Source organism: Chaetodon trifascialis, chromosome 5 (genome assembly GCF_039877785.1).
Source record: "Chaetodon trifascialis isolate fChaTrf1 chromosome 5, fChaTrf1.hap1, whole genome shotgun sequence".
In the NCBI taxonomy this organism is placed as follows: Eukaryota; Metazoa; Chordata; class Actinopteri; order Chaetodontiformes; family Chaetodontidae; genus Chaetodon; species Chaetodon trifascialis.
The window spans coordinates 29,366,591-29,389,899 of NC_092060.1; positions in this window are offsets into that span (position 1 = coordinate 29,366,591).

Here is a 23,309-nt window from a genome sequence, read left to right on the forward strand (position 1 = left end):
AACGGCTCTGTAATTTATGACTCGACATTGTCCCCTAGAGGACACACTGACAAAACGCTGAAAACGGACGGAGGTATGAAGGCCCCCTACAGAGGCAACGTGTGGGACGGACGGACGGATTTGGTCCGGATCCGGAGGGTATAAATGGGCCTTTAGCGTGGGTTTCCTCTGGGCTAGCGCCACCATGAGGTCAAAACCAACACTTGATTTCATGACGGATTAACTGTGAAAATAAGGGCTGGATCCCTGTCAGCCTCTTCTAGGACAGAGAAAAAGAGGAACTCATCAAGGCCGTTAGACAAGCTGATTTTTTCTTATTTCCAACAAATGGCATGAAAATGCCAAAGCAGCCGTGCGTCAGTCCTGCTCCGTGACTCCACTGTAGTTTTTAACTGACGCTCAAACGCATTTGATGGGGACTATTTTCAGCGGCGGATGAATACGCATTTGGTGCTTCAGCATGTGCGGCGGCGGGACGGTGTGTGTGTGATTGAGTCCAGATAAAGTGTGTGATACACACACGATGCTGGTCACTTGGATCCATTCATCGTTGGTTTGTCTTTTAATGAAATCTGAAGCTTACTGCCACGCTATCACAGGATTTAAACACCTCGGCGTCACCTTCTGTGTTTTTGGCCTCTGAAGCATAACTGTGCTGCCGTTTTGGAGAGGACTCTCTGAAAAGAGACTCTGATCTCAGGAGACCTTCCTGCTGAAGTAAAAGGTCAAACGACACAGAAGGTAAATGATGGTGGACAGGTGTAGCTGCTGCTGTGTCTTCTCTGCGTGCAGCATGTGAAAAGTCTAATTTGATCAGCCTCGTGTGGGTTCACGTCTCCCTGTAAGACAAACCGGACCTGACTCCGCCCGGCTGTCCCCGTCCCTGCACGCCGGAGGTCACAACACAAGCGCATTAAAAGACACACACTGTCTCGGCTTAAAGAGACAAATTTAGCACGGCGCTAAGTGACGACTGCTAACCAGTTTCTGGAAAGACGTCGCTGTCACCTCGACCTCATGATGGCCGCCGTCCGTCTGTCTGTGATGTGTGCTTGTTTTGCCGCTGCTCTGCCTCCTCGCTCACTGCTGATTTGTCCCATTAGTCCAACATATGTGTGGATTGTGCTGTCGATCCTAATCAGTTGATTTGGAGCCAGGGCTTTGTCTCCACAGGGAGCGCTGCCTCCTCCTCCTCCTCCTCCTCCTCCTCCTCCTCCTCCTCCTCTTCCCAAAAAGTGATCTGAAGTAAGAAAAAATTCTATTTTCAGCTCAGTACTTGAGTTTGCATTTTCCTTCTTTTCTGTTCTTTTCTGTCCACATTTCCTCACCTCTCGCTTCCTTCCTCTAATCTTCTTCTTCTTCTCTCTTTTTCTTCTGTTCCTTATCTCTGAGGTTGTGTTCTTACTAATTTGTGACTTCAGCTGTTGAAATGGAGACAAACCTTTGGGGTTTGAGGAGTTATGAGGGCAGACTTCAGCCTGGGATCGAGCCTGGTGTCTCGTTGGACTCGGCGTGTCTGAAGAGACGGACCTGTCCTCTGATAAACCACAGCACTGAATCCATCTTCACACAGTAAGCGCATGTGACAGGAAGTGCGTGGTGTCACCTTTAGGTAATCACCTCCTCCGTCAAACCGAAGCCTCCGAAGCTCGGAAACACTTCCTGTAGGATTCAGTGTGATGGATCGATCAGCTGTTCGATGCTCCTGAAGTTTACAGTCTAGTTTACATAGAGACACAGAGTCTATCTAGTTTTCTGAAGCCTTCTTCTTTTGTTCCTCCCTTCTTTCTCTGCTTATTTATTTTCCTTCATTCCTCCTTTCTCCTGCTCTTTGCCCTCCTCTTTTTTTATTCTTTCCTCCTTATTTCTTATTTCCTGTCTTCATCTGACCTGATAGAATCTACACAATGAGTACTTTTACTTCGGATACCTGAGTACATTTCACTGCCGGTCCTTTGTGACGCAGGCCTGCAGTATTTCTGCTCAGTGCTGTTGTGATCGTTCTACCTCCTTCGTCTCTCAGCTGACTGATGTCTCGCCGGTCGACGCTCGGCAATGATTTTTCAAAAGGTGGACAGTTTCTGGTCTTCACACAGAGGCTGCAGTTTACTGTGTGTGTGTGTGTGTGTGTGTGTGCAATTAGAGTGTGAGAAAGTGAGCGAGCGCAGCATGTCAGTAGACTCTTGACAAACTTGCCGTTGGCAGCGCAGCTCCTCATCATCTCCACATCGGGATAAAATGAACCCATGAGACCGGTGCCCCCGAGTCCCTCAGTAGACTTAATTTAACAGAGTTAAAATCAATTTCTCTGCGCTCTCCTGGGTCAAATTAACTATCTCCTCCTATGAAGAAGCACCAACTACTTGACAGCTTGTCCAGATCCCGACCGTGTCCGTCTGTCCGTCGGCCGGCTGGCAAAGCGCTTTTCATTTCTCGTCCAATCTCCGATTCTCACTTGGAGCGTGGGCCGTCCGCATGGCGAGCTTCGATCTGCCAAGAAAGTGACTGGATGGTGACGCCGCCCGTGCTTCTCTCCATATCTCAGTATGTTTTGGTTCACAGTAATTGCTCTTATTTGTTGAGACACACAGCGAAGATGACACGAGATGAAATCGAGCGTCTCACTTTGGAGAAAACGCAACGCTGATGTAAGATTTGAGTGTTTGACTGGAGTTAAGTAATGAGGTCGCAGCTTGTCCTCCCACAGTCGAGCTGTTTGCAGAGCATTAATGTCCATTTATGTAAAAACATTTCGAGGGGCTCGGTAAACAAGCCGCGAGATTGATGCGTCTCAACTCATCTGATGAAGTCACAGCTCCACCTTTAAAGCAGTGGTCCTCTTCTGGCGCTCAGGTGGCTCATGTAGGACCTGCTGTGAACGTCTTGCAGGTTGGGGGCGCACCCCCGTCGTACTTCAGCCGGACTCTCTGCAGGGCCTGGCTGTCCCGCGGGGGTCTGCTGCCACACCAGGTGGTCCCCTCCCCTCAGAGCAGGTGCAGAATGCTTCTGAGCACCTGTCGGAGGTGATGAAGGTGCTGCTGCGCCATTTTGCACGCAGAGGTCAAAAGGCCACCGATAACTTCAGAGCGCAGCGGTCCAAGTACTGACGGACGGGTCACTGCGTTGGCTGCCTCTCAGTTTTAGAGTTTTAGAAAGTTTTGGAGAGATTTTCTTGCTGGTTTTTAAATTGCTCCCGATGAGAAAGCACCTGTAGTGGTTGGTTGGAGCCAGTTTGTGTCAGCAGGGCTGGTGATTATTCCTAAGAGTCACTGTATCATCGAGTGGAAAACTGTTCCTGAAAAGCTGCTATTTGAGAGTTTAAGGATTTTTACAACAGCGATATTCATCTAATTTTAATGAAAATATGACCTGCAGTAACCCCAGCTGTCAGGTTAATGATTAAAAAGTCCAACACAGTAGAAGAAAAGCAGAAAGTGTCTCGGTTAAAAGTACCAGAATCTGTATGCTGAGCTTTACTCTGCGGTTGCAGTAATAGTACTTCACCCTTTTCCCTCCTCCTCTCCGCTGAGCTCCCAGCAGCCTCTGAGCTTTGTGTGTCGGACGCTACGCAGCGATGCGAGATAACTCGCCGTGTCACAGGATGCCTTTTAATAATGGCCCAGATGATAAATTGCTTTAATCAGAGGAGCGGGCTTTTCCTGTAACTTATGATACAGGAAGCTTGTGAAGAGAATTGTTGCGCTAAGCCTCATTGAGCGTCTTAATGTGAATCTTTACGTGTCCACAATTAGATTAAGGCTGTGACATGGCGGCCGGCCCCGGCCGGCGGCGTATCAGCCGCTCTGACGGCTTCTTCTTCTTCTTCAGAGCAATGGATGGAGGCAGCGCAGAGCGAGGTGGGGGAGAGCAGTGTGAGTTTGCAGGGCGGGGGGGGCAGGAGTCAGTGAACGGATCAATGGAAGTCATTATATGGTGCTTACGGTTTGGCCAGGTCATGGCGTGATGGATGTGTTGTGGCAGGTAATGGTCCTCTGCAGCCTCCACCTGAGCAAACGCACATGATGAACTCAGATGCGTTTGCTTGTCAGCAACTCGTCCCAACTTCATCTGGTTCAGCGGCGGCCACTGGAGCCTGAAGGCCGCCTCGCGCTCCGCAGAGAGCCCATGCGACAGAGCGCTCGCCGTCAAAATGACGCGACTGTAGCCAAGAATGCTGCACGCACCGGGGTCACACGCGGGTCAGCCGCTGAGATGAAATCTGATATGTTAGAGGGATTCCAGCTGATGGTGGCGGCGGACCATTCGAGTTAGAGCTTCAGCTTCAGTAAGGTGATGTTTCCGTCCTTTAGAAGCGGCTTAGTGAACACTGGAGCCGACGGCCGGCCAACACACCTGCCAGCTGACACCCAAACACCTCCTCCTGTAATGTCACGTGCTAACATCCAGTGCAGCTGCACATGATGAGAGTTAACTCCTCCCTGCAAATCATGTTTAAATGGATAAATTTATGTAAGCAGCCATGAAAAATGTTTGCATGTTTTAAAAGAAAAGATTTTGAAAGAAGTGCTCTTGCATGTAACAAGAGGCGGATAATAATCAAGACTGAAAAATGTACTTTTCATTTCTCTGTCTTCTTTTTATCGTATTGATTGTTTTTGTATTCTCGACGCTCCGCTGGGGAGGCCCGAGGACGGACGATGTCGAACTTCTGGTCAGATTTTCATGGAATTTAACGATCGCGTTCCTGCTCCTCAGGGGATCATCGAATTCATTTGATTGACCCCGTGACCTTTCCTTTAACACCACCCACAGGACAATGTTAGCTCCCCTTCTGGTGAAAGAATATCATCATTTTTTCTGCCTCTATTTTTATTCTCTTCATAATGTAATCAGCACCGGCAGCGATGTTGTTGATTACACGTGCATCTCTGTGAGGATTCAGACTGAAAGACTGATGATAAAGACAACAAATGTTTGGAATAAAAGAACTGAAAGAAGCTTTAAAAAGCTTAATGACATTAAAGACATTGTCAGTGTTGCTTTAGTATTTCTTTTATATCTAATGAAATAATTAATATCCTTTATTACTTCATTATGCCTTTATTTCATGTTGTGATCAATAAATACACATTATTCTGTTGGTTTTAGGTGGAAAATGTCAACACTTTACACAATTTCCTGTTTCTTCCTAATGCAGATTAAATAAATAAATAAGAATAAACTTGCATAAATGCATAAAGAGATCACATAAAAAGAGGAAGAAGAGGAAGAGGGAGTTGAGATTTTCATTCATCTCATTAGAAGTAAACCAGGTGATGGTTTTCTGCACAGCCACAAAGTGCAAACAGGAAGTGCTGGCGGCTAATTTTAGTCAAACGTCCTTTTATCATATTTAGTCGACCTCATTGTCTGGCCTCGTGGCCTGATGGCGTCAGTTTAAGGAACACATCCAGGTGCATTTCGATGCTAACCTGAAGGACAAATAAACTCATTCTTATGTCACCAGATGCATCAGGCAGTCAGTCAGCTGCTCAGGTGTGAGGCGCGTTTGGCTTTTAGCTCGTTAGCGCGCTAGTTTCAGATTGAAGCCTCTACTGGTGCCTTCAGCGTACATCAGCGTTTCCTACTTTACATACTCATCCTGCTGGTGCGTTGGCATCCCCCACATGTAAATGACACTTGACACACACACACGCGCACACACACACACGCGCACACACACACTCCAGCGCTGTGTGCTGCTGGTCCAGTATGCAGCACAGGAAACTGCTGCATTGAATAATAAACAAAACCTCTCTAATATTTTGTCTCTTTTGTCAAGAAAAATATTTTATTTTAAAGTAAACTTCACCGATGTTTGTCACGGTGTTTACAGCGTTTCGTCATCGTGTCTGTCAGCCATGGACAAAAGGTCGTTGACGAACACACAGTGAAATTAGCTCGACCAGCAGCTCATGCAACAGGACTTCTCATGTTGAAAGAATGGCGGGACTCATGAAACTCTCAGCTTTACTTACGTTTACATCATCCGGTGCGCGATGAGCAGCGCAGACCCAAAACCTCTACGTGTTCATCACGGATGGAAATACAAGAGAGGAAAATCCACAAAGATGATTTTCAATCATTTTCTGATGCTCGCAGCGTCTCATCAACATGGATCATAAGCACATTGGACCCATCACAGCATTTAGCGTGTGATAAATTCTCTAAAATAAGAGCATGTGCTTTTCAAATGTTTACCATATGATGCATTCAGAGTCACATGTAATACAGTTCACAGCAAACACATGTGAATAAAAGGAGTGAAAACTGAGAAAAAACAGCGAGGGTTCAGTTTATTCTGACCCCATAATCCATCTGAGGTGCTCTTTCGTTTCACTTTTTTTCACTACATTATACATTAAATTCGACTTCTCGCATTGTTGAGAACATGCGACGTGTGCAGCAGCACAGAGGTCTTGAAGAAGCGAATTTGCAGAGAAGAAAAAAGAAAAGCAGCAGCTTGAAGGTCACAAAACAGCTCAGAAATGAGAACAAAGCAGCAGCGCAGGTCAAACATGAATCACTCTGCAAAGAGCTGCTGTGTTCGTTCATCAGTCCACGGCGCTTCTGTTCGGCTGAGGGCAGGACCCTCGGCCCGCCGTGTGCGTGCGACAGCCGATCGCATCGTACATGATCCTGAACTGCTCACGTTCAATAGCTTCTTCCTGACAGCACAATGGAAACACTTCTGGTGTCAGTCTCTTCATGAGGCGACAAAAAAACACGCCGTCAGCCCGTAAGACCTTTATTGTATCCAGATAAAAGCCGCAGAGCGTTATGAAACAGCTCGACTCGGTCTGCGGCGTCGCTCCCGTCACGCCGCCCTCCCTGCAGACTGAAGGAGTGACACACAGCGGGATGGAGAGGCCATTTTGTCTTTTTGGAAAGGCACTTTAGCAGCAGCCGCTCTGAGTGCTTTTATCATTATACGCCACTACAGTCTGGCCATTTGTTCTGACCTTGGGAAATGGTTTTAAAGGTCTCGCTGCATGTGTGTGCGTGTGTGTGTGTTCGAGAAAGTGCCTGGATTGAGATGTTCCATGAAAATGTGTAGTGAACAGCCTCTGTCGGCCGGGCGGGGGCGGATAAGGGGAAAGCTATTTGGGGGACGGGGGCACAATCCAATTTGTTTGTTCACACTCCAGCAAACCCAGATCAGAACAATTGATACATTAGGACTGGTTTTAGAGAGCAAATATGGCAGCCGGGGAGAAAGAGAGGGGAGAGGAGGACTATATATTGCAGAGAAGTGCTCCAAGAGTAAATTTACCTCATGGGCCATTGCACAGGGCGCAATATGAAACTATGATAAAAAAGAAATTGCTTTATTCTCCGAGTTATCAATATAATTCTGTCTCTGTGGCTCGCCGTCTCATTTTGGCGGCAGGAATCTTTTGTTACCAGGAATTTTCTGTTGCAAAGAAGGAAAAAAACCTGCACTTGTGAAGCTTCCTTCAACATTCAGAGATAAATGCGCTCCAGGAGGGCGATGCCTCACTCAATTTGAAAAGCCTGTAACATCCAAATCCTTCAGACTTGAACGTGCCATCTGCGCCCGCCATGACAAAGAAAATAAATTAGGAAAATACAATGTCCTTAAATGACAATGTGGTGTTGGGAGGGGAAAAAAAAAGGAAAAGTCTGAAGCAATCTTATCAGCAGAGACGACACGGTCCGGTTTGGCGTGGCTCTGCACAGAGAAAAGGGACAGCTGTTATTTCCTATTCAGCAGCAGGATCCGCGGCCTGATAATGTCTAATAACCCGCCATAAATTAAATCTGCCGCATCAGTGCGCTCGCGACGCGTCCGCTCGGATAAATAGTGAGGTTCCATGTCTCAAAACGAGATTTTGGCAAACCATTATGGGAGGCTGCAGTAATCTTTTTTCTTTTTCATTTATTCATTTAATAGGATTATTCATGAGGCGATGATGACAGCATGAGGGGGCTTCAGGTCCTCGTGCTGGAGAGCCACGCAGACAAACTGGTCTTTGTTCAGCTGCTGCTGGTTTCAGCTGCTGCACAAACAAAAACACTCAAAGGTGTGGATTTGTGTGGATGTCGTGTGACGTATACTTTAACACTGTTTTTGGCAGCTGTGCAAACTGTACGTGCTTTTGAAGCCTCGGTGGAAACACATTTTGGGGCTTTCAGCCTCTTTTGAGTGATGCATTTCTCATCCAATGTATTTAATTTGAATTGATCCGATGCTCACCTCTGCAGAGTATTAACACTTGTGTCCGACTGAAAACCCTCACTTTTTACTCAGTACAATACTGCTTTCTTATGAACTTGGGTATTCACACTGTAGTTATTGTAAGTGTGGAGGAAATTGAGCAATTTGCTGCTCAAACAAGCTGTGAAAAGCAAAAATGTGCAGCTGCTATTTGAGGCACAGTATGTGGTGCAGCTTGGTTGGAAATCTGCTGCTGTCATTTCTCATAATAGCTCATATTTTGATCAAATCCAGATGAGATTTAACATACTTTAACATTTATTTGCACTTAGTCTGCATCTCCATTAGTGCTTCACTGTACATACTGAAATGACCAGAGATGCTTTCTTTAGCTGCTAATTTAATTACTGCTACATTTCAGCTCGGAGGAAAAGATGCATGCTTTCATCTGTAGATTTCCAAAGCTGAAGCTCAGAGGCACTGCTGCTGGTGATACTATATACTGTATTTACTCAAAGCCTCTTCTATAATTCAGCACAGTAAATAAAATATCACGCAGTATGTCACATGTAGCAGCCGTAGCATGAACATTACAGACCAGCAGTAGCAAAACAACACAATCTCTCTGCAGTTCAGTTGGGAAATTTAATCTCCATCTCAGGCACGTGGACATGAATTTTCCATTCTTTTGTGGCACTGATTTATGTCAGTTCAAATGATTTTTCAGGCCTGCACTACGACTGCTGCATGCTCTCATTCTGCAGTGAAGTTAGCAAGAATAAATCCAGCTGGACTTTCAAAATAAAGCTCGCTGATAAACATTTCGGGTGATGGCTGCAGGTTGGGTTAGGTTTAGGATTGGATTATGGTTTGGATTAAAATAACTCCGTCTTTAAAACAATTAGAGCTGAGTGTTGGTTTCAGGGAATCGAACCCGAGCCTCCTGGAAGAAGTCGTCTACGTACGCAAGTCTATAGATTAAACTGGCCTGATTCTGCGCTGGTCGTCAGTACACAGCAGCAGCTTATAAAATACTCACAAACTCAGGTTAATATGAGAGAACTGGTACCTTTTTATTTCCAACTGGAGCTCTATAGAGATATATATTTCATTTCCTTTCTTTACTTGTGTTTTTCTCCTGGGGTTATATAAATCTGATAGCGTAGTCATTTCATCTGCACACAGACTCTGCTGTGTCAGACCTGTCAGACGAGCCAAAGTCAAACCGGTGCAAAGGCCTTTTTCTTTTTCTTTTTTGTTTCTAAGTAACACTCAAAATAAAAAGCCACTTAATCTATCTTCTGCCGCATAAGACCTCTTTTCCAGGCAGCCGAGATGGTAAAGTACATAAGTCTGCGGCGACAAGTCAGCCGCATACAGAAAAACCATCCGTCTTCATCATTCTCTGGGCACAATTGATCTGCGGCACTCTGGAAAGTATTTATTATGAAAAGTCTCATTTTTTAAGCGGGCCGTTTAAAGTAGCAGCGGCCATAAATCACCCCTGAATCGGAGCAAATCAGAGCGCCCTCCCACTGGAATCCATTATTCCTATTATATCAGCTCTAAGTGGACATAACAGCTTAATCTAGTATCGATCTGAGCGTGCGCGTTGGTCATCCCATCCAATCCCACCTTGATGTCTGAGATCCTGCGTGACGAGCCTCGCATCTGCACTCACTTCAAATAATCACAGAGGAGAGTTTGCGTGCTAGCTCGGCTAGCTCCTTCCTCATTAGAAAGCAATAAATAACGTGTGTGTGTGCGTGTGTGTGAGGTCTAATCCTGGCTAATACTCTGTTTAATACCAGAGAACTTCAGCGAGCTGGCAGCCCTGGTAATTAAGTGAGCAGCAGTCTGTTCTGATGGCTCTCATACACACGGGCATAAATTATTGAAGTGCCGTTAAAATAAATAATGAAGTCGATTGCAGCATTTTGGATGTGGGCGGGAGGTTAAATTATGCATGAGCTCAATATTTGTAAGTGTAATAGGAAGTAAGTGTGGTGGTTTTTAAACCGCGAGGAAATAAATCCCCCACCCACCGCTATTAGCCAGATTTAATTTAAGAGGAAAAAAACTCCAGAGTCAAAGTCGACAGCAGAAATCAGAGTAAATATACAAGAAATGATGCTGCAGAGGTCTCCGCGGTTATGTTTACACCACAGATCTTGATGCCTAATTCAGGTTTTTGATGATGTTTGATAGCTCTGATCTCCATCTGCTTTAGCGGGGCTGAATCTGGAGGGTGGAGCTGGGACTGGCCTCGAGGCTCCGGACCTGGAGGGTCAGCCTGGGTGGGGCGGCGGACAGGGGCCGCAGCCTGTTGGTAGGGCCTGATGTAGCTGCTTCACTGGATTTGACCTGAAAATCACCTGAAAAGCTGCTTTTGAATTTGTCTGTGAGGGAAGATGTTGCACATCCATCCATCCATCCATCCATCCATCCATCCATCCATCCATCCATCCATCCATCCATCCATCCATCCATCCCAAGAAACCCACAGACCAATTATGTACGTTCAAGTGATGCTGCTCAGCCAATCAAATCCATGCATTCCAACCAACACTGCGACTCGAGCGAGACACATACGCAGGGGACGGATGAGAGACAACAGCTGGAGGAATAAATGAGTCTGAGAAAAGTAATTAACATTATATTCGTTTTAGCATGTAGCATCTTCCTGAGGTTCAGTCACGAGCTCACTGTGAAGGTGAAACAGCAGAAGAGCGTCTCCATATTATGAGGTGAGATTGCAGAGAATTTAACTCAGTAAGGATTGGAGGTTGGAAACTTGATTTTTGTGTCTTTCAATAATCAGGACATCAGGACGCATTTCTGTTTGCTGTGAGGCAGCGACCTCTAGTGGCTGTGAGATAAGGAGGAGGTCAGGTGATGTAGTACGAAGAGTGAGAAACTGTGAAAATGGAGGAAGGAGTTTCATCAAGGAGACCGTGTGAAACCAGAAGTCAGCGCTGTTAGCTTACTTAGCCACCGTTAGCTCAGTTAAACTTACGAAACATTGTTCGACTTAGCTTACCTTAAGTTACGTACTTAACTTACGTGACTTACGTAGCTTTGTGTAAGTTTCCAAAGTCACGTAACTGTAATTATTTGAGCCTAAACCTGACCTTTTCCTAAACTTAACCTCAAAGTGGTTTTGTGACCTTTTCACAGCGTTAACTGTGTGACGATGGTCCGGTACGATGAAGACTCGGTACGCCTGTCGCTGGTTCTTCGGCTGTCACTGACAGCCACAACCACAACTTAGATTTCACACATTCTTCACTGCCCTCGCACGTCCACGCACCATCTAAAGCACAACGCTCATAAAAAACCTGATAGACCCGATGAAGACTTAATAAAAAATGTGAATCCAGACCTTTTGTGCCTCTTTCTGTTGGTGGCTGACCTGCTTAATACTCTGGAGGCAGAGAAAAGAGCGGTCCTTGAACTGCTGATCAGTTAAACGAGTCATTTAAATCAGACGGCTTAAGTTGTTCTGAGTTAGCTGATTTTTTTTATTTTCGATGAAGCTAGGCTAACAGTTTCCCCTGCCTCCCGTCTTTGTGCTAAACCAGGCTAAACTCTTTCTGGACTCGTCTCTGTACTGGAACCAGACATGAATCCTCTCATCTGACTGTGGGGAAGAGGACAGAGGAGGACATTTTCCAAATCCCACAGTGTTTCTGTAACATCGGATCGCAGTCATAGCTCACTGAAATCATGCTGGAATTAGATTTTGAGGAGAAACTGCCGACGACACACGATGCAGAGAGTGAAGTCTGCGTGGGAATATATGACACACATGTATGAACACACGCTCAGGTTAGTTCCTGTCAGTAATGGCCTCCTGCCTCCTTCCTCCGTCTCATCGATAAATAGGCTGAAGCAGAGCGTGAAATGAAAAGCAAGAGAACAGCATGAAATGGGACTAAAGTTGGGAAAATGGACATATTTATCCCTTTGTTTTTGAGGAAGGCCGGGGAAAATAATGGCACAATTTTAACATAAAGCCATGCAATCTTCACAAACACTGTGATATTATGCTTATTTTCATGCCCTGCTCTTGTTTTATTCTGTGTAATAATGGATCATTGACTGTGACTGTTGTGGTGACGGAGGTCTGCTGTTGTTTCAGGCTGATATGCAGATGAAAACAACGTCGGGGAGAATAACACAAATTATCCGTTAAAACGAACAAAATGCTGAAACATTTCACTCACTGGACCAAGTTAGAGCCACATTTTCACTCAAACGTGCCCCCCAACATTCATTTCCTGTTTTTTATAATTACTATTTGGCTAAAGGTTTACACTAAAACCGCGACATAATTCATCATATTGAGATTTTTCCTTTTGAAATGAGTCTTTGTGAGCGTCCTTCGCTGCATCTGCATGATAATTCCACTTTATTACATCTCATTTTTGCAGTTTGGTCCATCATTTCTATCAGTAATAACATTCAAAGATGAGAACGTAGACGTTTGGGCAGATTGGACCAAACTGTGTGTCAGTGTAATTATCATTATCTTGACAAGTGCAGGCCAGATTGCATGAAATTATGAAGGAGGAAGTGCGTTCCTGCTCCCCCTCGGATGAAACTCACAGGCTTTAACGTCATGATTTTTCCATCCTCGGGACAAATTTAACATCTCAGCTTCACTGCTGGTAAAGCTCGAGGAAAACATGAACCATCTGAACGTCTGCTGCCTTCAACACTTTCACATTGTGGCTGTGATGAACATGGCAGCGCTGAGGGAACGCTGGAGGAAATAATGCTTGAATTCACATGTTTTACCATTATAGTCTGAACAGATTTAGAATGAGGAGTCTAATGAATACATGTGACATCCAGTATGTTAATGAAAACATTTTATTTACATGCTTCGGGCTGCTCTGATGCATTATGCAAATATTTAAAATTATTATTAAAGTCGTTTGACAGGAAACTGGAATAATCTATTCCTCGTTCATAACAAATATAATATACATTAATCCGTGATGGGGGTGCAGGCTTGCTAATTTAGGCTTGCTAATGTTAGCAACCGAGGCTAACGAGCTTCCACTTTGTCCATAGAAACCAGTTATTTGTGTGCTTTATACACATGAAACAGCGATTTACTCTCATCTGTCATCTAGTATAAAATCCACTGGCTCCATTCAGCCAAGCCAAATGCACCATGGGAAAGTTCATTCGTACAAGGTTACGGCAGAATTGATCTCAGACAACATGTATTGTGTGTGTGTGTGTGTGTGTGTGTGTGTGTGTGTGTGTGACCAGGTGCTCAATAGCATTAAAGAAAAAACAATAGCAGCAGCAACACAATACGCAGGTTTATGCTGCAAACCACCCAACTGCAGCTTCACACACACAGAAGGTCCTGAGGTGTGTGCGTGTTTGTTTGCATGTCAACGTGTGTGTGCGTGTTTGGACACAATTAAAACGTCCTCTTGGCGGCGAGTGCCAATGCATCACCCTGATGACAGTGGACAGGCTGTTTGCTTTGCCACCGCTGATATCGAGCTTAATGATGTTGTCCTTCATTGCGGTTGCCGTGGCTGACCTGCCCATCGCTGATGCGTGGCAGCTGGGAGGAGGTGTGTGTGTGTGTGTGTGTGTGTGTGTGTGTGTGTGTGTGTGTGTGTGTGTGTGTGTGTGTGTGTGTGCGGGTTCAGGCACATTGAACCTCTGGTCGGATGCCGAGGTGTGATGATGCCAGCGGGGGTTTTTGTAACCGGGCAGCTAGAAACAGATCACGGTGTGTTTGACAAGCAGGGCTGCAGGAGGCGGTCATGCAGGACACCGCAGCCAATAAAAATCCACTTTAAATACTGTAGGGGCGTGGCTGCAGAGTCAGATCAGTTCAGGTAACTGGACCTGTCTTACGTGACAAACCTGGTCCCAGTTAAAGGCTCAGAAGATACTGGACCTGCTGGACCTCTGATGAAAGCACGTTCTCCCTCTCATGCAGCCTTCTGACGTCTCTTTTTGGGGAGTTCATGATTGTATTTCCTCTCTTTGTTTGTTATTTCCCTGATGTTTCATTCAGGCTTCTGTATCTGGCACACTGACTCCTCACGTTCTTCACTTTGTTCCGTGTCGCTCTGCTCTCACTCCCGTGGTCGACCTCATGCTTCGTCCTTGGTGGAGGTGCAGTCACACAGACTGACAGGTAACCCGTTCATTAGACACTCCTGCTGACAGTATTGGTGCATCATCAGCACGACACGGAGCCACATGGGAAAATCTAATCCTACCAGACACACAGTCCAGTCTTTGCAGCCGTCCACCACTGTAACCACCAGAGAGCGTTTTGTGACAAATCCAGCGCAGCATGACTTCCTGTCAGCGCTGATGATGACAGTCGCCCAACTGTCCAATGGACGACTTGCCTGCGAGTAACGACTTTGGCTCTTCTTTTGTTGGTTTAAAGTCTTTGTGAACAGGAAACGTAAACTAAATCAACCACATTATATCATTTAGGATGTGGCGAGCAGGTGTTAAAGCAGATTGTTTGTCTTTAATAGACAGAAAGTGCAGAGAGGTGGAGCGAACACCTGGTCACTCCTTTCAGGAAGTGGATGTCGGAGGAAGGATCCAGCGCGAGTGTTCGCCTCCCAGGCTGAGGAAAAACCTGACTTACAGCAGATTGCTGATAAATGCGAGTGTGTGTAAATGTCTCCTAATGTATAGTCAGCATAACTGGCTGTGAATTATTCTTTCTTTCATTACACTAATGGCTCAGCAGAGTCGATGCACAGAAAGCGTGAGAGGCCGAGAGAAGGAAATGATTATTTTCAGCAGGGTTTCACACACAGGTGGGAAAAGGGCAAACTCTCAGCTGGTGACGTTCATCAGCGGGTGTTGTAAAGGTCACGCTGTGTCTCTCGACGTGCACCCACACCCGAAGGCATGTTTGCCCCCGCTGGGTGCCCCCCACCCCTCCTCCACGGCTGTGCGACCCCCCCGCTTCTGCCTTTATTAGCCCCCGTGGGAGAGAGGCTGCCGTGGCGACTGAAAGGCGTGTAAACACACCGCGCTCGTCGCGCTCGTCGTTCAGAGGCTTGATCGCTGATGAAGCCACGCTGTTTTGGTAAAAGAGACATTTAAACGGCGTCGACACGACGAAGAGCCGCTGACCTATTTCACCATCTGCTGCTTGTTGTTTTGCCGGCGTGAATTTTCCCTCTTGAGTCAGAATCAGTCAAATTCCAGCACGTCCAGGCCGAGCTGAACGATTATGACCGCGCCTCTGTGGGACGTCTGGTAATGTATGGAGCGTCCCGCCTTATTTGACTTCATTAATACCTGTCGCCGGCGGCGGCTGTTTCTGTGTGCTTACATCATGTTCTGCCTGCTCAGCACAAAGCCCACAAAACACATTAAGGTGATGAATGGCTGAGATCATGTGACTGGGAGGTAAGTGGGGCAGCAGTCCAGACTTGTGATGTGTCGCCGGCTCCTGGACAACCTGACCTTTGACCTCCAAAAGAGCCCTGAAAAGCTCAGTGTGTTCCTGGCTGAGATGGACTGGAAACAACGACCCTTTGGCGTCGCAGCTCAGCAGAACGTGGTCATTGCGACGCAGCTGATGTGATGCGGCTTCGTCGCTGTTCCCGGGTCAGAGCTGTCATGACAGCTTTTAATCGGTCAAGAGCTCACGTGTCGAAGTTGTCCACAAACTCGATGTTCGTCCCTGCAGCCGCTCCATACAACATGCTAACATGCATGTTAGCTTTGACCTCAGAGCACATTCTAGCTGCTTTCTCCTCGCATCACCTTTTGTCTTTCAAAGCATTTTTAACTTCTGAACTCTTGATTGTCCTTCACTTCCTCTTTAATCTCTCTCTCTCACCAGCTCGGATCATCTTGATTCAGTTTCTTCTGGTAAAACTTTGCGCTCACTTCAATTTGCCTTAAAGCTTCCAGCAGATTTTTCTGATTGCTGAAGGTGAAGCTGAGGACAAACCTCATACAGAGTGTTGATGTGTGAGATTTACCGACAAATCATGTTTTTTGTTCACTGTTCAGAACTTCGCCGAGTCCCTTTTTGTACAGTAAAATGTTTAATTAAATGTTTTCTTCACTTCTGGCATCGCTCACCTCATTTTGGACATTTCTCTCTGTATTGTCAGTGTGTGGGTTTCACTGTTTGTGCAGCCAACACATGAGGCTGAAAAGCTGCTGGAGCGCAGACAATCCAACATCCCTGAGTCATTTTGATCTGTATAAAAGCCTTTTGTACACACTCTGTTTCTCCAAAAAGCTAATTAAAAACCCAAACTTCTTGTTGCTCTTCACACAACATTGATTTTGAATTGAATTTAAGGGGAAAATATTGTTTCAAGATGTTAATGTCAGTATGACAGCTTAGGAAGTTTCTGGAGGCGGCTGGCGGGCTCCTCGCGGTGCAGCTCCGGCTCGTCCTCAGAGGTTAGTCTTGGGAGGACGAGGACGCGGTCTCTCCGCTCCCTCCGTCAGCAGGTGTTCTGGGGGCCCTGCAGCTCTCTCTGTATTTTTAACATGTAGGCCGCTGCACCCATTCAGTCCGATGACGAGCCCCGCTGTGATTTAGCACGCAGGGCTTTGTGTGGCGAGGGGAGGGGGGCTCAGCCTACTTTATCAACGTTCATTTCAAAGCCTCGACCTGCTTGCTCAGCGGATTCGGGCGGTGACGGCAGAGTCGTGTTCCTCCAGCGTTTCTCCTCAGCTGCCCTCCTTTTTCCTGCCGCCTCAGCAGTCTGGCTGCCCGCGGACCGGAGCGCCCTCGCCGCTCCCCGAAACATCTCTATGAAGCTCACGAAGCACTCTGGGAGTCGGCAGGCCGAGAGCTGATTTTCCACTTCCTGTGCACGTGATTGACAGGCGCCGCTGCCGGAAAGGGCTGACATGTTGGACGCAGCGGACCACAGAATGTTTTTCCCTCCTTTGCCAGCCTTTGTCGGCACTTCTGGGCGTCGTCGTTTGCTCGGGAGTCACTGTTGTCAGGCGGCGGAGCAGAACTGATGACGGCGGCCGGCCAGAAATATCCATTGCTGTTTCTCCCCGGGAGGCGATTTGTTTGCCATGCTGGAGGGTTATTGACAGCAGCAGCTACAGGAGAGGACACACACACACACACACACACACACACACACACACACACACACACACACACACACACACACACACACACACACACACACACACACACACACACACACACACACACAGTGAACATAACCTGGGTCATTTCATTTTACCAATGAACAATCTTCCTCCCTGCGGGGAACAGTCTAATGAAGTTTTACCTGAACTGCTCCATTTAGTTGATGAAGCAAACTTCGTCATGATCACCCTCAAAGCTTAAGGACAAAAATATCTACTAAGGTGTCACGGAGACAACTGACTGGACGTGATCAACCCCAGAACACATTTGATGGATGTCCTACGGGACACCGCGTCCATCAAAAGCACTTCCGGTTGTTTCATGAAGACCTCGAGCGAAACCTCTTGGGAGCTGCAGGTGTTGAACTTCACTGATCCCATGTCAGGGAAATGAAGTTATTACAGACAGCAAGAATGAAAAGAGACAAAGAAAAAGAGGCAAACAGACAATGAAGAAGGACACAGAATGAAATCAATATATGTACGAAAGAGTACGAACATACTGCTGCCATCCTTTACGATGGAGGCTGTCGAGTTCCTACAGAATCAGTGCAATGGTCCACGTTTCCCTCCAGGTTGCTGTCGTGGTTGGAGGTCAGCGCTGTGGATCTCTGAGCTTCCTGTTAGCTTCCTGCCTGCTAGCTCCACATCAGCCTTCAGAAGAGCCGTAATAATAGTCCTCGTCTTCAGTCTGCTCGGTTCGTCTCCCTTCTCGCTGCTCCGCAGTCGCCGACCTTGTTGTATTTCAATTGGCTTTCAGGCGATTCCCACTTCACCTGCACACTTTGCTCACATGCATATGGAGAGAGGCTGGGAGGTGGAGAGAGGCAGAGAAGGATGGAGGGAGACTTTTCTTTAGAAACAGGAGCTTGTCAGGAGAGCCATCACTGCTTTCATTGCCGTCTCCATAACAGCGAGTCACTGGGGTCTGTTTTACACTTCAGGCAACATCAAGCAACTTGACAGAGGAGGCGAGCGGTGGGCACTTCACCGTCTCCTGCTCGCTCTGATTTATCTGTTTGTTCAGCAGGAAGCCAGGCGGAGGCCTTCCGCCATCAGAGGCTTTTTATCACAGCGGCGTCGGTCCGAAGGCTCGCTGGAAACTGAGGTTTTAACAAGAGTCTTATTTTTTTATCTTCTTGTTGTGGAAGATTTCACTCTCTGTCTGCTGCTTCCTTCCTGGGAAATATATGTGCAAATGATGTCCCCTGCCACGTCAGATTTGCTGTATTACACTGTGTTTTCGCCTGGCTGGTGGCTGATTTCCATGAAAGCTGCTGGAGATATGCAGAGTAGCCAGAGGATGAAATTTTGATGACCTCCTGACTTTTCCTCTCGCACCGTATTTAAATTTCCACGAGTACCAGCATGATTTAATGTGTCCTCACAAACACGACGTCTACAGAGCAGAGATGAACCTTTCCTTGACATCTTTTTGTTTTCTGTGAAATTTGACAGAAAATGTTTCCAGTGGGTTTGAAATCTGATCAATTTCAGTTCAGTTATCAATGCCGCTTATTGTTTTGATGTGTAAATTATTCCTTTTTACAGTGTTAGCAAGTGGGCTTTACAGCTAAACGTGATCAAAAATTGAGCTCATGTTCAGTGCTGCAAGTGGTTAAAATATGTCAACAAAGGAAACAAGACGTCAGTTAGCGTCAATGCTAAGCGACAGATTATTTTGGGTTAATCCTCCTCCAGACAAAACTCATGATTTTCCTTCACCTACAGCACATTTAACTCTGTAACAGCTAAAAGAAAAGCTAAACACACAGAGAGTTGACACAGATGTCACACAGGCTGCCGTTTGAATCACAAATCGCTGCCTTTGTGGTGCTGAAAGGACAGCTCCCACTTGGCGCTGACTCAGCAGTTTGCAGGTCGAACGCCACATGTGGCTCCGGTTTAAAGCTCGCGAGCAGAACATGAAAGTCACCAAAAACAGTCACGGCGCGATCGCTCCTCTGCAGATCAAGCTTTGCTGAGCGGAGCGTTCGGTTTCTAGCTTTTGGTCGGTGCTTTGTTGTAGGCCTAGTTTTTACTGAACTGAGCAGAATGCTTTAAAGTGACTTAGAATCAGTGAACTTCACACAGTCAGGTGTTCTGAGCAGAATCATCTTTTCCTGCTGTCTGCGGGATCAACACTAAGATCAGCTCCTGCCAAAACAATCAAATCAGCCAAATGATCCATCACTGAGACGTGAAGGATGGATGAGTTTCCACGTTACATCAGCGTTTAAATGGCATGCTGACCAAACTCGCTTACATCAGAGCTTCCTGGGCTGATCCTGGGGACAGACGCGGCTGTAAAGGAGGCGTGGATGAGCGCCGCCTCAGTGATGAAGCTGACGGAGCTTCAGCCTGTCTGTCGGTGTATTTCCTCTCACGGCGCTATGAGGTTAGAACTATTAGACACAAGAACAGAGTTTGGCTTATGAACAGCAGAGAGAGCAAATGTTCGAGACGAGCCCTTTGCAGAGGTAAGACGTCTCATAACAGCAGAAAACTCGCTGCGTCTGACCTTTGACCCTGGAGGCAGCTGTAGAAATGCTTCCTCCTGCACTGATGGTTCTCTCTCAACACCCTCATGATATTATCACCTCTGGATGTGGGGGGGGGGGGGGGGGGGGGCATCTCAATCATTTTTAATTACTCACACAACCAGACGGCGAGCATCGACAAGCCCCGCCGCCGTCGCCGTGACTTGTCAATCAAATCCCAACGGCAAACTGAACGCCTTTTTTTTTTTAACTGTTCTCACCGCCTGCAGATAACACCGTGGCTGCTTTCCTGCTGCTAGAAAACAGAAGTTACACCCGGAGGATTTACAGTTTTACAGTTGATCAGCACCTCTACACCCTGCGAACACACACACCCACACACACACACACAGCTCTCTCAACTCGTCCCTCGCCATCACTCCCTGAGACCCATCTTGTCGTTTTCATCTTCTCGGGGATTGTGAAGGAGTGGAGAAGCCCAGGTGACTGCAGCTGTTTTTCCTCCCAGCCCGCCGTGTGCTAATTAGACTGAGGAGTTATTAATTAAATTAGAAGCCGATGTGCTGATTGGCTGTCGCACGATTTAACTCTCAGCGGACGTCGCACTTCATCTGGCACATCAATGAACTTGACAAAATGGAACTTCAATAGGTGTGTGGCTGCGTGTGCGTGTGTTACCGAGTCATGTGACATCACCTGCAGCAGCTTCCTTCAGCAGCAGAGCGGAGAGGAGGAAGCAGCCTCGGCTCGCGTTGTCGAGTCTGACCTTTGGATGTGTGGCTGCAGGCAGGTGCAGGGGGCGGTACGCAGCATGTTTCAGCCGAGCTGGTTGGCAGAGATGTGACTCGCACTCAGAGAGCCTTGAACGCGTTTGTCGTCGGTCGGTCCGTCTGTCCGCCGCTTTGCTCCAGACTCAGACATCATCAGATCCAGGTATGCTCATCTAACACTTTGATTTATGGCCAAATACATGCAAAAAGAACGATATTCAGCATGTTAGCATGCTCATGTTAGCATTGAGCTCAAAGCAGCATTGTGCTGAATTACAGCCCCACAGGGCTGCTAGCATGGCCGAGGTCTCGCTTCCTGGACAAAGTGGACTCAGCAGCTGCTCAGATTTTATATTTCTACGCACCAAAATGAGCACAGTGTCACTAACTGTGGATTAAGACGGTGTGTGTGAATGTGGTTATGATGCCGTCCAACCTGCAGGATGCATGTTGCATGTCTGCGGTTCAGTTCCACTCTTTCCTGCATGTCCTCTCTCTCTCCCATTTCCTGTCTGCCACTTCATCTGTCACGCTCAAATAAAGGCACAAATGCCCAAAAGTCCTGAAAAAACACAGATTCATTTGTTAGCATCAAACACTACAGCTCCCATTACATATTTCCTCCTCATTCTCTGTCATTGTCATCTCCTATAAGCCAAAATCACACTTTCCACACTCACACGGCTGCCAGGATCTGTGCGGCGTAAATATTGAAATCTGTGTGGAGCCCAAAATATATGCAAACTGTGCATGTGGTGTGTGTACGCCAACAGAAAGTGTGAACTTACTTACGTCTTCAGAAACTGTGTTGGTTAAAGGAGGCTGAACAGAGATATATTAAATAAACAGTGCATTCATTCAGTTGTTCTCATAATTGAGAATCACTTTTGAAATCTGTGGTTTTGTCTGTGAGATCTGACTTCTTATTCACAATATTAAAAATGTGACATTTGAGTTCTTTTTAGTTCTTTTCAAGGAGAAATTCGGTTTTACAGAATCACACACGCCTTTCATTGGGATTCATTAATGATTTTCACTCGTTCAGTCAGAGGATTTAATGGAGCAGAGGTTTTTGGATTTTGTTTTATGTTGTTTTCCAAAGTTGAACTCCACCTGATAACAGGATCTGACAGCTCACAGAGCTGGATTTAGCTTTAAAGTTTGTCAGACATCGAGGTGCAGCCACAGCTTCAACAGCACTTTGATGATATATTTTATTTAAAACTGCAGCAGATTTGCAGACACATTTCTTGCCAAAGGCTCTGAAATTAAAGTGTTACATACACTACACCTGCCCTGTTGGATTCAATACAGCAGCATTTGTCCAACTGTGGACTTTGTGAGCTCAGCAGCGATTAATCTGCGTATTAAACGGTCATATAAGTGATGAGGATGGTCTCCATGACAGCAAGGATAAGGAGGAAGCAACAAGGTCTTCAGGATTCTGTCAGACTGGGACTTCAGGGTGAAATGTCAAAGCAGCTGAGTCAAATTAAAGAAAATACTAACACGGGAATAAGAGTGTGTGAACAAAGAGCACATCGGGCTCATTTCGGCCTTCGTCGTCTGATGTTTGATCGAGCCAGAAGTCAAACAGGCGTCTGTACAAACCCAGAAGAGCTGCAGGTAAACATGTCTGCCCCTCAATACAGAGCGAGAAGAGAAGCAGAGAGTGCCGCTTGTGCTGGTAGCACTGGGCTAACAGGTAGTTTGAAAGACCTCCTGAACTCCGCAAGAGGAGAAAATGCTGCCGGTGACTTTGACAAAGTCTCCGTATTCACAGGTAATTTCCTGCTGACATTGGCCGCCGGCTCTTGAAAAGAGAAGTGGAGCGTGGAGAGGCTGAAGATTCCTGTTTATTTACCGTCACATTTGTCGATGAGGACGAAGCTTTCCACCGTCCTCCGCTCCCCAGATTCCCCCTCATGACAGTCTCTTACTCTTACTCGAGCCTCTCCTCTGCGGCGTCAGCGGTGACAAACGAGCTGAACTCTGACCCCGCCGGCTCTCTCCGTGTTCCCACTCACCGTGCTGTCAGCGCTGCCGCTGCCGCCGCCGTTTCCACCTACTAACAAAAAGATGTAGACTGAGGCTTATTACACGCGTCTGAGAGTGGGCTGCTAAATATGGCCGCTTTGATTGCAGGTTTCTGAGGCCTGCTGCTTCCATAAAGCCTTTTCATTACAGCTGGCGTCTTTTTCATCGCGCCAATTTGTGATCATGACATTGTTCTCAGTCACTTTGTAGAGACAGACTTTGTTCTCAGCCCTCAGACGCTGAGCTGAACACACAGGACAACAGTCCAGTGCTAGCTAGCTTACAGCTAACGTCCAGTTCGCCGGCTGTCTGAGCCTTAATCTCCCTCCATGTTGTCAAAAGCTAAATAACAAACGTTTCTCACTTCATTTATCGCAGGAAGAAAATACAACAACCTCCGTAGAGGTTGCAGCTACGAATTTATGTCATTTTTTTTTGCAGTTTTTGTGTCGCTAATAATGCTAACATTAGCGCCTGGCGCCTGACTAATAGGGTAGATTTTCATAATTCAATGTATATTTTCATAATGTGGTGATTATTTCTCCTTGCTAACTGATCAATAGTTCAATATATTGAACGACAGCAAAGCAGTGAAAAGGGTGATATCAATTAATATCACATGAGGTGTGATTGACAGATGATTGATTGATTAAGACACGGCAGCTTTTCACG